Source organism: Triturus cristatus, chromosome 6 (assembly GCF_964204655.1).
Source record: "Triturus cristatus chromosome 6, aTriCri1.1, whole genome shotgun sequence".
Taxonomy (NCBI): domain Eukaryota; kingdom Metazoa; phylum Chordata; class Amphibia; order Caudata; family Salamandridae; genus Triturus; species Triturus cristatus.
This window is the reverse complement of record NC_140589.1, coordinates 596,667,909-596,680,963: the sequence shown is the minus strand read 5'-3', so window position 1 is coordinate 596,680,963 and position 13,055 is coordinate 596,667,909. Positions and strand designations below refer to the sequence as shown.

The following is a 13,055-nucleotide window of genomic DNA, read 5'->3' as shown; positions in this document are numbered from 1 at the left end:
TTGCAAACCATCAAAACAGACACGGACACATCTAAGGCTCTGGGAACGCTCTAATATAGAAAGACCCCCTTTCGTGGAGCACGTGGCAGAGGAACTTATTATTTTCGAGGAGGTTACCCAAGATACCAGCCTCAAACTTATCCCTCTTTCCGGCCTTCCTACCGACAACAGCAACAATACCGTGCACCACTACAGGTTGCCTACTCCAGATAACCTAAGCGAAAGCAAAAAGTTCAGCCCAGGGATTTGGGCTGGAAGCAGTGACGACACCTCGCCGCCTGCCGCTCTTCCTTTGTCTTTTTCACTGAAGAAAATTCCCCTTTCTCATTGCCTACATCAATGGCAGAAAATAACATCAGACAAATGGGTCCTGGATATAATAAAGTACGGCCATACCCTAGAGTTTACCACACCACCTCATCATCCGCCTCAGAAATCAATACCACCCCATCTTCAATTGCTAAAGAAGGAGGCTTTACTAATGCTTCAAAAAGGAGCAATAGAATGTGTCTCACGCTCTCAGAGAGGAAAAGGCTTCTACTCTTGCTTTTTCCCGGGAGCCCTCCAGTCATTCCTTCCATGGATAAGAGTATCCTCAGTCCTCATATATACGGACAATACCACTTGCATGCATTATGTAACCAAGCAGGGAGGAAGAAGATCTCCGATCCTATCCTGGGAAACTCAAGAATATGGTAAAGGACACTACAACATCAAATAACTATCAAAGCGGAGCATCTCCCAGGAGTAAAGAACAACCTAGCAGACACCTTGAGCAAGTAAATCAATCAAATCACGAGTCTGAACTCCACCAACTGATTGTCGATCACATCTTCCAGAAATGGAGAACACCCAACTTGGACCTATTTGTGTCTCAAGGAAACCAGAAATGCTGGTTCTTTGCCAGCAGGGAACCGCAGATAGGGTCATGGGGGAATGCGTTTTCAATCAGATGGTCAGGAATCTTTGCGTACGCTTTTCCCCCATACCCTCTAATCTCCAGGGTGCTGATGAAAATGAAACGGGAACCGTGCCAACTCATCCTCATTGCTCCGCTTTGGCCACAACAGCACTGGTTCACGGAGCTACTCCTGCTGTCGCAATCCAAGCCTTATCGCCTTCCATTGTCAACCACCCTGCTAACGATGAACAAAGGGCAGATCCTGCATCCGCACCCAGCTTCTCTTCAATTGCATGCCTGGAACCTGAGTTCAATGAGTACAATAATTTAGTTATTTCTCAACATTGCAGAGATATATTGTCCAGGGCAAGAGCTGAGTCTACTACTAAAACATATAGAGTAAAATGGAAACGTTTTTGTTCGTGGTGCCTTCAGAATGACATTCACCCCCTTCTCTCTTCCCCAGAACAAATCTTGCCTTTTCTCTTCTCTCTGACAAGATCAGGTCTGGCTTATGCGTCAGTAAGGGTCCACCTCGCGGCCCTCTCCTGTTATAGGCGGATGTCTGACGCCTCCTCTCTCTGCTCTTCTCACATCAAACAGTTCATGAAGGGTCTTTTCAGGACTTTTCACCCTATTAGGCCTCCTCCACCAGAATGGCGCCATAATGTGGTCCTGTCTCAGTTAATGAAATCACCGTTTGAGCCAATCCACAAAATAGAGCTCAAGTTTCTCATATGGAAAGTGGCTTTGCTTCTCGCGCTTACATCTGCTAGAAGAGTAAGCGAAATTTAAGCCTTCACCATTAAAGAGCCTTACTTATGCTTCACAGAGGACTATGTGATGTTACGTACAAATCCTAAATTTATACCAAAAGTACCATCTCAGTTTCACCTTAATGAGCCCGTAATTCTGTGCACTTTTTTCCCGCATCCTTCTTCACCGGCGGAAAAATCTCTTCACTCTTTAGATGTAAAAGATCCCTTAAGTTTTACTTACAAAGGACAAAGCAACTGTGCAGAAAGGATCAACTTCCAGTTTCGTATGGGCCTGTAAAGCTGGGGTCTGATGTCACAAAAAGAACTGTGGCACGATGGATCGCTGCTACTATTCAGTCATATTAAGGTGAGTAAACCGCTTACAACCAAAACCAGGGTGCATTCTACAAGAGCAGTGTCCTCTTTGCTGCTCTTTTTGCTGGTGTTCCACTAGACAAGATTTGCTGTACCGCTACCTGGAAGAATGCTCATACCTTCACCTGGCACTATTGCCTGGAAATGGCAACTTATAGCGAAGCAGCAGTGGGAGAGGCAATCCTGCGTCATCTTTTTCAATAAGGTAAGCCTCTCCCATTAGAGGTATTTTTTATTATATATATGGTTGATATCTTACTGCGTAATATCTTATTGATGTTTCTGTATTGGCATGTATATTATAACCCACCATCCTCTAAGGATCAACGAGTATATATTACAGTATTTCTATACATGCATGTTTATGAAACTGCTAGCTACTCTGATTCAAGCATGTGAATCTATGAAAGATCTAATACTGGAGAAGAAAATGAGTTACTTACCTGTAACTAGGGTTCTCCAGTATTGTTATCTTTCAGAGTCACATGCGACCCACCCTCCTCCCTGAAGAGGCTTCCCTTATTCCTCAAGGTTTATAGTTTCACACTTGTACTTGAAAATCTGAGGAACCTAGCCTCTTTTGTGATTGTACTAGAGGGTGCCGTCGCCTGATTGGCTGTTGCTTAAGTTTGGATCTTTTTTACAAAAGAAAGTGGATTGGCTATTGCAGTGCCTCTTCATTGCATGGTAGCCTATAGTAGTTTTATCTACTGCTTTTATATGTATACCGTGGGACTCCCACTACGACAACGGGATGATTCAAGCATGTGAATCTATGAAAGATACCAATACTGGAGAACCGTAGTTACAGGTAAGTAACTCATTTTCATAATCATCATTAGGGATTCAAATTAATAGCGTCCGGTAAAGAGTAAGCAGCATGTTTGGATAAAAAGGAAGTTAGTGGCTACCGTAGCAAATCTTTTTTTAATCCTTGAAGGTAGAGAGGTGGCATGAGCTGGATCAAGTCTGTGATGATGACAGAGCAGAGTCCACCAGCCAATAAAAGTAATCTTAGTAGTATCTTTCCAATTTAAAGTGATTATTTGCAAAGCAATTAAAATTAAACAAATAAATAAACTTCCCAACCATAAGTTGAGATTGCCAAATTGCAGAGGAACCAAAGATGTGAAATATTGAAAGGTATATTCGTTGACAGAATTTTATTCTCTTTATCCCATATAAGTAACCAACATTTTTAATCCAAAGGACATCAAAAAACATGTGTAGACAGTCACTGCCATCATAAGGGCATGACCAACATTTAGCTCATTGGAAAAGCTTAAATATATGGAGACCCATGGGATTCAAGTACAATCTATTGTAGAAATAATATATGGTTTGAGTTGTACTTGCTGAATGGTAAGTAGTATGTAACTTAGTCCATATGGATCTCCAAGTTTGAGGTGAGAATACTTGGTGCAAATCTGCTTCCCACTGTATTTCACTCTAGGATTTTACTCTAGGTATAGAAGAGCCGGTCACAATCTTATATATACATGATGCTTTCATATGTGAGGAAAAATCCAAAGTGAAGGAGGAGAAGTGTGTATGGGATACAGAGGTTGCTGATCAAGAGATAAATTGATGAAGAAGAATCATAAGAAGTTGATATTGATTGGCATAATAAGAAGAAATACCATATTGTTTCTGAGTTTCATGGAAGTCTAGGAGGAATCCATTTGATAATATGTGACCTATGGTTGTAATACCTTTGTCTATCGATTCTTTCCAAGAAAGATGTACATATTTTTTTATTCTATATGCTTGTTGTACCAAATAGAAGTTTATGTAATATTTATAAATGTGAATTAGAATTAATAATTACAGGTGCAGCAATGAGGTAGAGTGAGTAAGTATGGGTGAGAGAAAGGCTTTTGGGGGTTGAGAGATATAAACTACTTCCCTGAATGAAAATGGTGTAAACTGAGCCTGTTCTAATGGACCCCAGATAGTGGGAAGTCAGGAAGAGTAGGCGAAAGCGAAGTCCAAATATGCTTAAGTGTGAACACCGTGTGGTATATCCTAAGATTAGGAAAATTAACCCTGACATTATCCTTCGATTGCTGCAGCCTTGCTAGTGAAATTAGTGGCTTATGCTTATTCATAGGAATCTGGTCAAAGAATGAGTAATAGTTTTAAAAAATGCAAGCGGAAGAGCAATCAGTAACATAGATAAACAAAAGTTAATTATTGGTAACATCATCATTTTAATCGTGGCTAGTCTTCCCTACCACTATAAATATAAAGGGGACCAACCCTTAACCAAATTTGAAATTCTTGAGTTAACTTCATTAAGATTTATTTTAATAGTTTTTTTGATACTATTAGAATATAGAATACCAAGACATTTAATGCACTTAGAATTCCATGTGAAACCAGTATCTTTAAACCTATCTGGATGACAATATTTATTCAGGTCCAAAACCTCTGATTTTTCTACATTGTTTGTATCCGAAGACTGCTGAATATTCACTCAATAATGAAAAAACTCAGGTAGAGTGGCATTATGATTAGAAGCATATTATAAAATATCATCTGCATGAACTGGGTATTTTATAGCCATATGCTTAAAATGAAAACCAGAGAAATTAGGGGATCTACGGATTTGTTCCAGACAGGGTGCTAAGTATAAAATAATAAAAGAGGGGATAATGGGTAACCCTGTTTAGGTACAACGTCCCTTCACAAACCCAGACTGATGAAAATCTACTAAATCAGGGATAACTTTATTAATCCGTAAAGCCATTATTTTAGCTAAAATCTTGCAACCAGTGTTGATGAGTGAGATAGGTCTATAACTACTACATTGAGACAAGTCCTTACCCTTCTTTGGAATCAAATAAAGCATTGCCTGGGAGTGAGAACTCTGGATTTAAAAGTTTCTTAAAATGAGAGTAAAATTGAAGAGAATAGCCATCAGTCCCGAGAGGTTTGTCCTTTGGAAGGCGATTGATCGCTGTGAAAACGTCTTGCTCAGAAATTGCACCATCAAGTGAGGACAAATCCACTTTCTGGTTTGGCAGTTTAGAAATGGATTGGAAAAAGGCACGCAATTGATCTATGCTAGGAGAGGACTTGGGATTATATAATTCATTATAATTTGTAAAACCGTGCAATATCTTAGAATCTTAGAATCCCTTGTTTGTCTGACCCCAAATTTGTCTGTTATGGCAACTATCTTAGATTTTCGATTCTTTATTTTAAGATAATTAGCCAAGGACTTCCCTGCTTTATTGCGACCTCCATATATTTTAGCTTTGCATTTAAGCAGGCTACCAAAATACTTTTCTTCCTCCCCTAGGCTCTCTGGTGAAGCAGAGGGGGGCCATTCTTTCAAGCTCCACTGCTCCTGAATTTCTCTGTGGTTGGACTGGGACACTCAGGGTCACACCAACCTTCTCAGAGAGGCCTATAATCTCTAGATAGGCCTATCATCTCTAGATAGGCCTTCAGCTCTACTTCAGCCCAGTCTGAAGTTTCCAAATCATTGCCCAAGAGGCAATCTACAGGCAAGTTGGAGGACACTGCAACTCTTTTAGGACCAGTGACCCCTTCCCAGCTGAAATTGACTATGGCCATGGGATGATCTGTTCTTACACCATCAGTGTTGGTCACCTGGTATATGTACTCAGGTAGAAGCTGAAGGGGGGGTGGGCACTAGTTTTCCTGTCACAATGCTGACACTAGCCCCAGTATCGCTACAGGCTATAGCTTTCTAACCATTGATCAGAGGCTCCTGTCTATACTTGCCCAAGGTATTAGGACCTTCAGTAAAAGTGGCAAAACCCATGCCACCATCACAGGCTAAGGTGGCCTGTGTGAGGGATCTGGCTAGGCCAGTATACATCTCAGTACCCCATGAGAACCCAACTAAACCTTTCGGGGGTGCTACTGCTCCCTGGGGTATTACTACTTAGAGCACTAGTGGATGCTGTAGTAGTAGGAGGAGTATTTTCCTTATTGCTAGCCTTGGGGCAATCAGAATAATACTTCTTGTGGCCTTGCTTTTTACAAACAAAGCAATAAGGTTTCTTTCCAGGGGAAGCAGGAGCTTGGGACCCACCCCCAGAGGAAGACTTTTGGGGACCTTCAGAGGACATCTCTTTAGACTTAGCCCCACCATTCTCTTGGGTTTTGAAAGCATCTTTCTTCTGGTCACCACCACTATGGTTCTTCTGCTTAACCCTGGTTCTGACCCATTTATCCGCCTTCTTTCCCAATTCTTGGGGAGAAGTCAGATCTGAGTCCAACAGGTACTGGTGCAAAAGCTGGTTCTGACTATTATTAAAGATCTGCTCCCTCATAATCAAATTGTACAACACTAAGTAGTCATGCACTTTGCAACCATGTAGCCAGCCTTCCAGAGCCTTTGTGGCACTATCCACAAAATCTACCCAGTCCTGGCTTTGTGCTTTCTAGGTGTCTCTGAACGTACTCCTGTATTGCTCAGTGGTTAAGCCAAACCCATCAATGAGGGCACTCTTCAAAACTGAGTAATTATCAGCATCCTCTTCTCTAACAGTGAGGAGTTTATCTCTACCTTTGTCAGCAAAGGAGAGCCACAAGATAGTAGCCCACTGCTCTTGGGGGACCCTATGAACTTTACAGGCCCTTTCTAAAGCAGTTATCCATTTATGGATGTCATCCCCAACATGGTAGGGAGGGACTGTCTTGTTCAGGTTCCTATGGTCAAAAGAAGTTTCTCTAACTCTAGGGACCACATTGCTGCCACCATGGGACTCTATTTCCAATTTCTGCCTAGCTCTAGGGTGTGCTAGACACTTGACTTACCCAACCCTAAGTTCAGTAGAACTTATTATTCTAAGCTTGTATTATATGTGCCTAGTATTAGTGATGTTTTTTCAATTAATCAACACAAAGATTTATCTGGTAAAACAATGCAGGCTTGAATCCCAACTGCTGCACACCAGTGTGAGAAGCTGGCCTGGTATATGATGTCCACTAATGTAAGTGGGCACCTTGCCAGTCCAGACAACCCTTATTGTGATTAAAGAGGTCTTAGACAACCTTAGAAAGATCTCTCAGTGGTAGCTGTGGAGAGCAACCTTCAGGCTTAGTCCTGAAGGAGTGTAAAGCAGCTTGTTTTACCAGAATGCAATCTTATAGTATAGATTAAGGGAAAAAGAACCACACAAGGTATTTATAAAAATATGTATTTATTATATAATACTCTCCAACATGTTTATATATCTCCTATCCAGAGATAATCATAATGCACACAATACTTCGCAAAGAAACAGTAAATTGCACAGAATACACAGTGGACCCCAGGGGGGACCAAACCATATATTAAGAAAGTGGAATAAGAACCATGACCCGGGTCAAGACAAGGTCGAGAGGAGGCAGAAGTGCTGGGGACCCAAGGAACCACCCAAGGTGAGTAGATGGGGACCCCACGGAGAGCGTGTGCAGTGCGGGAACACGACTGCATGCTCCGTACAATTCTATGTGCAAGTTGGGGTTGGAATTTCAAAGATTAAGGACCCTTCCCAGTGGACCCTGAAGAAACCCCGTGGAAGACAGAGTGTTGGAGAGCCACCCCACCCATGGATACCCTAGTACCCACGTTACCTTCACCAGGGAAGCCGGGTGCATACATGTGAAGGGGTGTTGGAAACCACAGTTAAACCCAATAGAGGACTTCAGGAAAGTGCTGCTGCTGAAGAAGGAAAAAGTGTCTGGTGGAATCTGAAGGTAGATTCTAGTTGAGAGGTACTTGCAAGCAGAGGGGACAGAGTCTACGTCACTCAGGAGTGACTAGGTGACTTGGAAGACGAATGCTCTCTGATGTCGAGTGTTGTAGGAGAGTTGACGAGGGCCTTAACTCTGCAGCTGTAAGGACCAGGTGACTCTGAGGTGGACCAGGAGCCTTGCACAAACTGTCCAACGAAGGATGTCAAGTGCTGAGGGGTCTGTGTCCAGCGGGAGCACCAACAAGCCTTGGAAAATGCAACCAACGCAGGAATTGAAGGAGCAACATCGGGACCAGCAAGGTCTTGGGGACTCACCACAAGCAGGGGAGTCAAGGCAGGCCTCAAGCAATCGGGGGAGCTCAAAAGAAACAAGTGTGACCCTCAAATGGACCCACAGACCAGAGGCACTGGAGTTGCGAGAGGACCTCGAGCAGTCAGCAAAAGATGCAGACCATGGTGCACGCAATGCGATGTGGCTGAAGATTCTGGTCACTGGAGGTGCTTGAGGTTGGGGCTACTTGGAGCCCGAAGATCTTCTTGGAAGGAAGCCAGCAAGCCTTTGCAACTGCAAGTTGACGGGGTGCACAGGGGTTCAGTTATTGCAACCCCCACAAGGAATACTGGCCTCAAACTTGGTGAAAGGGCAGGGCCGGCCTCGGGAGCTTTAGAAAACCACCACCTGTGTTGCAGAACCTTACGGAGTCCGGAGGAGCTCAGGATCAGCAGACCTGTTGACTTAGTTGCGGTGCCTGCGAATGCAGGGGAGTGACTCCTTCACTTCAAGGGAGATTCCTTCAGGTGTCTTTGATGCCCACAAGCTGTGGAAGGTTCTTGTATGGTGCACAGGCACAGATGATGCAGCAGAATGGAAGGGAGATGAAGTCGAGTCCAAACGAAGTCCAGAGTGCCCAGACTGTAGAAGTAGAAATGGTGTCTGATCTGAATCTTGTCCCATGACGAATCTTGGGACCCACCCACAGGTAAGCTCTTAAGTACCCTTAGGAAAGGGTGGGTACAATTCAGGGGACCCTCCCAGGGGAGGGTCTGGACAGGGGGAGGTTACTCCCATTTCCTTTGTCCAGTTTCGCACCAGAGCGGGAGCCAACGGCTCCCGGGACTGGTTTGAACTGGACTATGCACAGGGACACCAAATATGCCACTCATGCAGACATAGTGGTGCTGGCAAGCGCTCCCACCCGGTTCCAATACACTAAATCCTGTTTGGGAGGTGGTCACACCTCCCTGTGACAGGATGCCTATTGTTCTGCATTCCCTTGCTTGAGTTTGGCTCAGTAGCAGGAGGGCAGAAATGTGTCTCTGGTTGGCAGCAACCATTTTGTGCTGTCTGGGTCTAGAAGGTTGCCTTTGGGAACACAGAGAGCCTAACGGAGGGCTCTTCCAGTGCTTGCAATCCACCGTTTACGGTGTGTGAGGTGTGATTCCAACATGTTTGATATCAAACATGATAGGATTCGTTGCAGCCAGTTTCGAGATGATAATCGCTTAATTACGCGGTGCCCCTCTATATAGTATGTGGCTGCTTCACTGACAACCCGAGAGAAAGCACCCTGCCTTCAAGTTTCCAAAGGCCTGCTATAGGGGTGACTTATAGGTTTTAAGTGCAGTGACCCATGATATAGGAAACCTATATCTGTAGTAAGTTCTGCTAGCACCATCTTACACAGGCTGCAATGGCAGACCTGTAGTTCCCTTTTGAATGGTCTCCCATAGGTGGCATAATGCATGCTGCAGACAATGGGGTACCTTAGTACCATATACTAGGGACTGATAAGGGTACCCCCAGTTTCCAATCTGGGATGTACCTAAATACTTACCACAGCAATTTAATGGAGAATGCAGAGAGACTGGGGTCCTGATTAGCAGCATCCCAGTCAGACTTGTCAAAAACAGCGTAGCAACGGGCAAAAAGTGGGGGTAACCATGCAGAAGGATCGTACCTTCCTACATAGGCCCAGCTATTGACTCTTCATAAGCTCACAAAACACAGATAAAACCCAAGTCGAGAAGTCTGTGTAAGGATCTAATACAGGATTTTGCTTTGGTCAACTGATGGAGAGATGAATTTCCAGGCGAGAGGAAATATACATGTTATTCAGGGAGATTCCACTCTTCCTCTCGGAATGATTTTTTTTCTCATTTCCCATGCTCTCCTAAAAACGGAGTCTGTGATACATGAAAATCCCTTTTCCGACCACACCTCGCAGTTTTCTCAGTTAAGTTTAAAATCGAAACCCAAGCCAAGACTGGGTATAGATGGGTATTTGAGAAATCCCTGTTAATTGATGAACAGTGGGTTACGCATATGTGCCTGGCATAAAGCTAAATGTCAATACAGCTTCAGCATTCTCAGTAAAGGGCACTCTAAAGGCTTTTTTTTAGAGGGGAAGTAATTGCCTATACCTCCTATTGGAGGAAGAAAGAGAATGAAGAAAGATTGCAGCTAGAAAATGAACTGTGTAAGGCAACGACAAGTTACTTGGCCGTACCTACTCAAGAAGGCAAAATCAAGCTCTCTAGAATGAAGAATAATTTACAAGATTTTTTACATCAAAAGAAATTCTGAACTACGATTCAGTCCTGCTAAAAAAATACGAAGGAAACAATCACATAGGTAGATACTTGGCTTGGTACGCCAAGCGGTGGTCCGATGCCAACTGCATTAAAAAATAACTGACCCGGCCACCATGAGATCTACCTCACATTCCCCAGAAATTTCTGAGATCTTTCTCAATCAATACAGGGAGCTGTACTCTGAGTCTTATAATACCACCTCGAGGAAGCTATAGATTGGCTAGGTGGGAAAATAGCTGTATTATCTATGGAACAGAGAGAGTTTTTGCTTACAGATATTTCACTCTGAGAAGTCACACAGGCGGTGAATACATCTCCGTCAGCCAGAGCTTGTGGGCTAGATGGAGTACCTATTGAGGCCTATAAGACTTTTGCTCACCAATTGAACGCCTTTCTGGTGTCATTATTTAATGGGTTTTTTAAAGGGATATAGTTCCTGATACATTTACCCAAGCAGCGGTGATTAGTTTTGTCAAAAAGGGGAAATCTGAGGAATAGGTCAATTCGTATCGACCTATAAGTCTATTGAATGTCGATTATAAGATTTTCTCTAAAATTCTTGCAAATCGGCTTTCACAAGTTGCCCCCTGGCTAATACATTGTAATCAAAATGATTTTCTTCAAGCCAGACTTTTGTCTTCTAACACCCATTGTCTAATTCAAGCAATAGACTATTTTTGTACTGATAAAATAAAGCAGCAATAATAATGTGAGACGCAGAAAAAGCATTCAATAGAGTGCAGTGGAATGTTCTTTTCGCTGTTTTGAACAAATTTGCAGTTCCAACTAAATTTTGCCAGTTGATGAAAAACTTCTATTGCAATGCAAAGGCTTCTGTAATTATTAATGGGAAATGTGGCTGGGTCAATTTCTATTAGCCAGGGGACACGTCAAGGTTGTCGCCTAGCCCCAGTGCTATTTTCCCTATTCATTGAGCCTTTAGCATGCACTATTAGGCAAGAGCGTGCTATTTTAGCCCCTGTCCCTGAATCCGCCAAACTTAAGCTTTTCGTGGACGATACAACTCTTTATCTGGCAGCAGATAAAGATAACTTACCGAGAGCCTTCTCTAAAATAAGGGAGTTCACAGAAATAGGGGGATATAAAATAAATCATTTAAAATCAGAGGCGCTTCTTTTTAATTGTTCCTTAGATATTTTGCCTCCTGAAATGCAGGCACATTATACGATAACTAACCCCATAAGGTATATGGGGATATTTGTGACCACTCAACTTGAGGATTTATTTTTGCTACATTTTATTACTACATTAAACAAAATGCGTAATCTTTTTAAACAATGGAATATTCTTCCCATGGCAATCATGGGACGAGTGGCTCTTATTAAAATGAGTATTCTCCCACTTTTTTTATTCTTACTTTCTAATATAATGATTAAGGTCCCTCAGTTTTTTTTTGGTTGTATTTACTCGGAAATAAGACAATTTATTTGGCAAGCAAAAAAACCGAGATTAAGATTACATGCGCTGCAGTTAGAAGTGTAAGGTGGAGGTGTTGCCCTACCTGACTTACTGTTATACTAACAAGCCTCGCTCATCAATTTGCTGAACTATAATAATATAGGGGATATGTCCACTGCCAATTTTGTTCTTACCTTAATGCTTAAGGAATCTCAGATTGTCCTCGCTCCTTTTTCGCGCATTCCCAAATTACCAAAAGAGTCATAAGATTCCTAGAGTTAATACATCTCATTTCCAAAGAATCTGGGAAGCATATGGAATCCCTTGGCTTCATCCCCAGATGAATTTAGCGGAATGCATTCCTTGGGGCCTTCAATGGTCCTCCAGAACTGCGTACAGCTGGCAAAGTTGGGGTTTCATAAAATACAATACTTTTACAAAAATGATAAATTCTTATCTTGGCAAGAAATCCTAAATCCTAATATTAATATAAATAGGCTTCTTGTTTTCAGTTGTGCACCAATTAAGCAGGTTTGCTCCGGCTTAATAGGTACCGAAAACAGCGATGGAATGTATCTTGGGAAGGCCCATTTGGTAGTAAGAACAAGAGGGCTGTGGAATTGGTATAGATTATTCAAGTCTGTGTAAAATAAGCAGGTGATTTGAGAGTTTGTACATCCACGGGCTGCCACTTTAACCTTCAACAGTGGCAGGGGCAATAAAATGAGCTGCAAGGCCGTAAGAGCAACTCATTTAAGAAGGATAGTATTTTTCAGTAAATCGATGATCTTCTTACCCCTGCCAGACTTCACAAAATCTATCCCGCTGTGGATCCTAGATGCTTTAGATGTGGACAAGTAACTGGGGATTGTCTACACATGGGGTTCACATGTAGCCACTTAATGAATTTCTGGCAGAGTAAGTTTGTAGAATTGGAAAAAACTTTCAATTAACTTCTCCCCCGATCCTTCAGCTGCTCTTTTTGCTAGAGCCGATGTAGGCAAAGAGCTAACCTTTGGCCAGTGCCAACTTTGCGACTTTAGTAGCAAGATTATCAATCCTAGCCAAATGGAAATCTGAAATGATACCGAAACTCTCCCAATGGCTTACTAAAATGCAAAGAGTTTTTTTTAAGCGGGAAGCTAGTTATGCAAAAAGAGTGAGTTTGGTAGTTAAACTGAACAGAATGTGGCAGAATTGGAGTTGAATTGCACTAGTAATTGGTAAATGATAATTTATGAATTGGTCATGACTAACTTAAGCACTTTACTACCTGAAACCAATTATGTATGC

At 42.5% G+C, this 13,055-nt stretch overlaps 1 protein-coding gene across 4 annotated transcripts in view; it reads left to right on the top strand.

The window, feature by feature from the left end:
• The window catches only part of CEP162 (centrosomal protein 162), an 857,607-nt gene that overhangs the window by 182,826 nt on the left and 661,726 nt on the right, over positions 1-13,055 (top strand). The gene's annotated exons all lie outside the window — the stretch shown is intronic.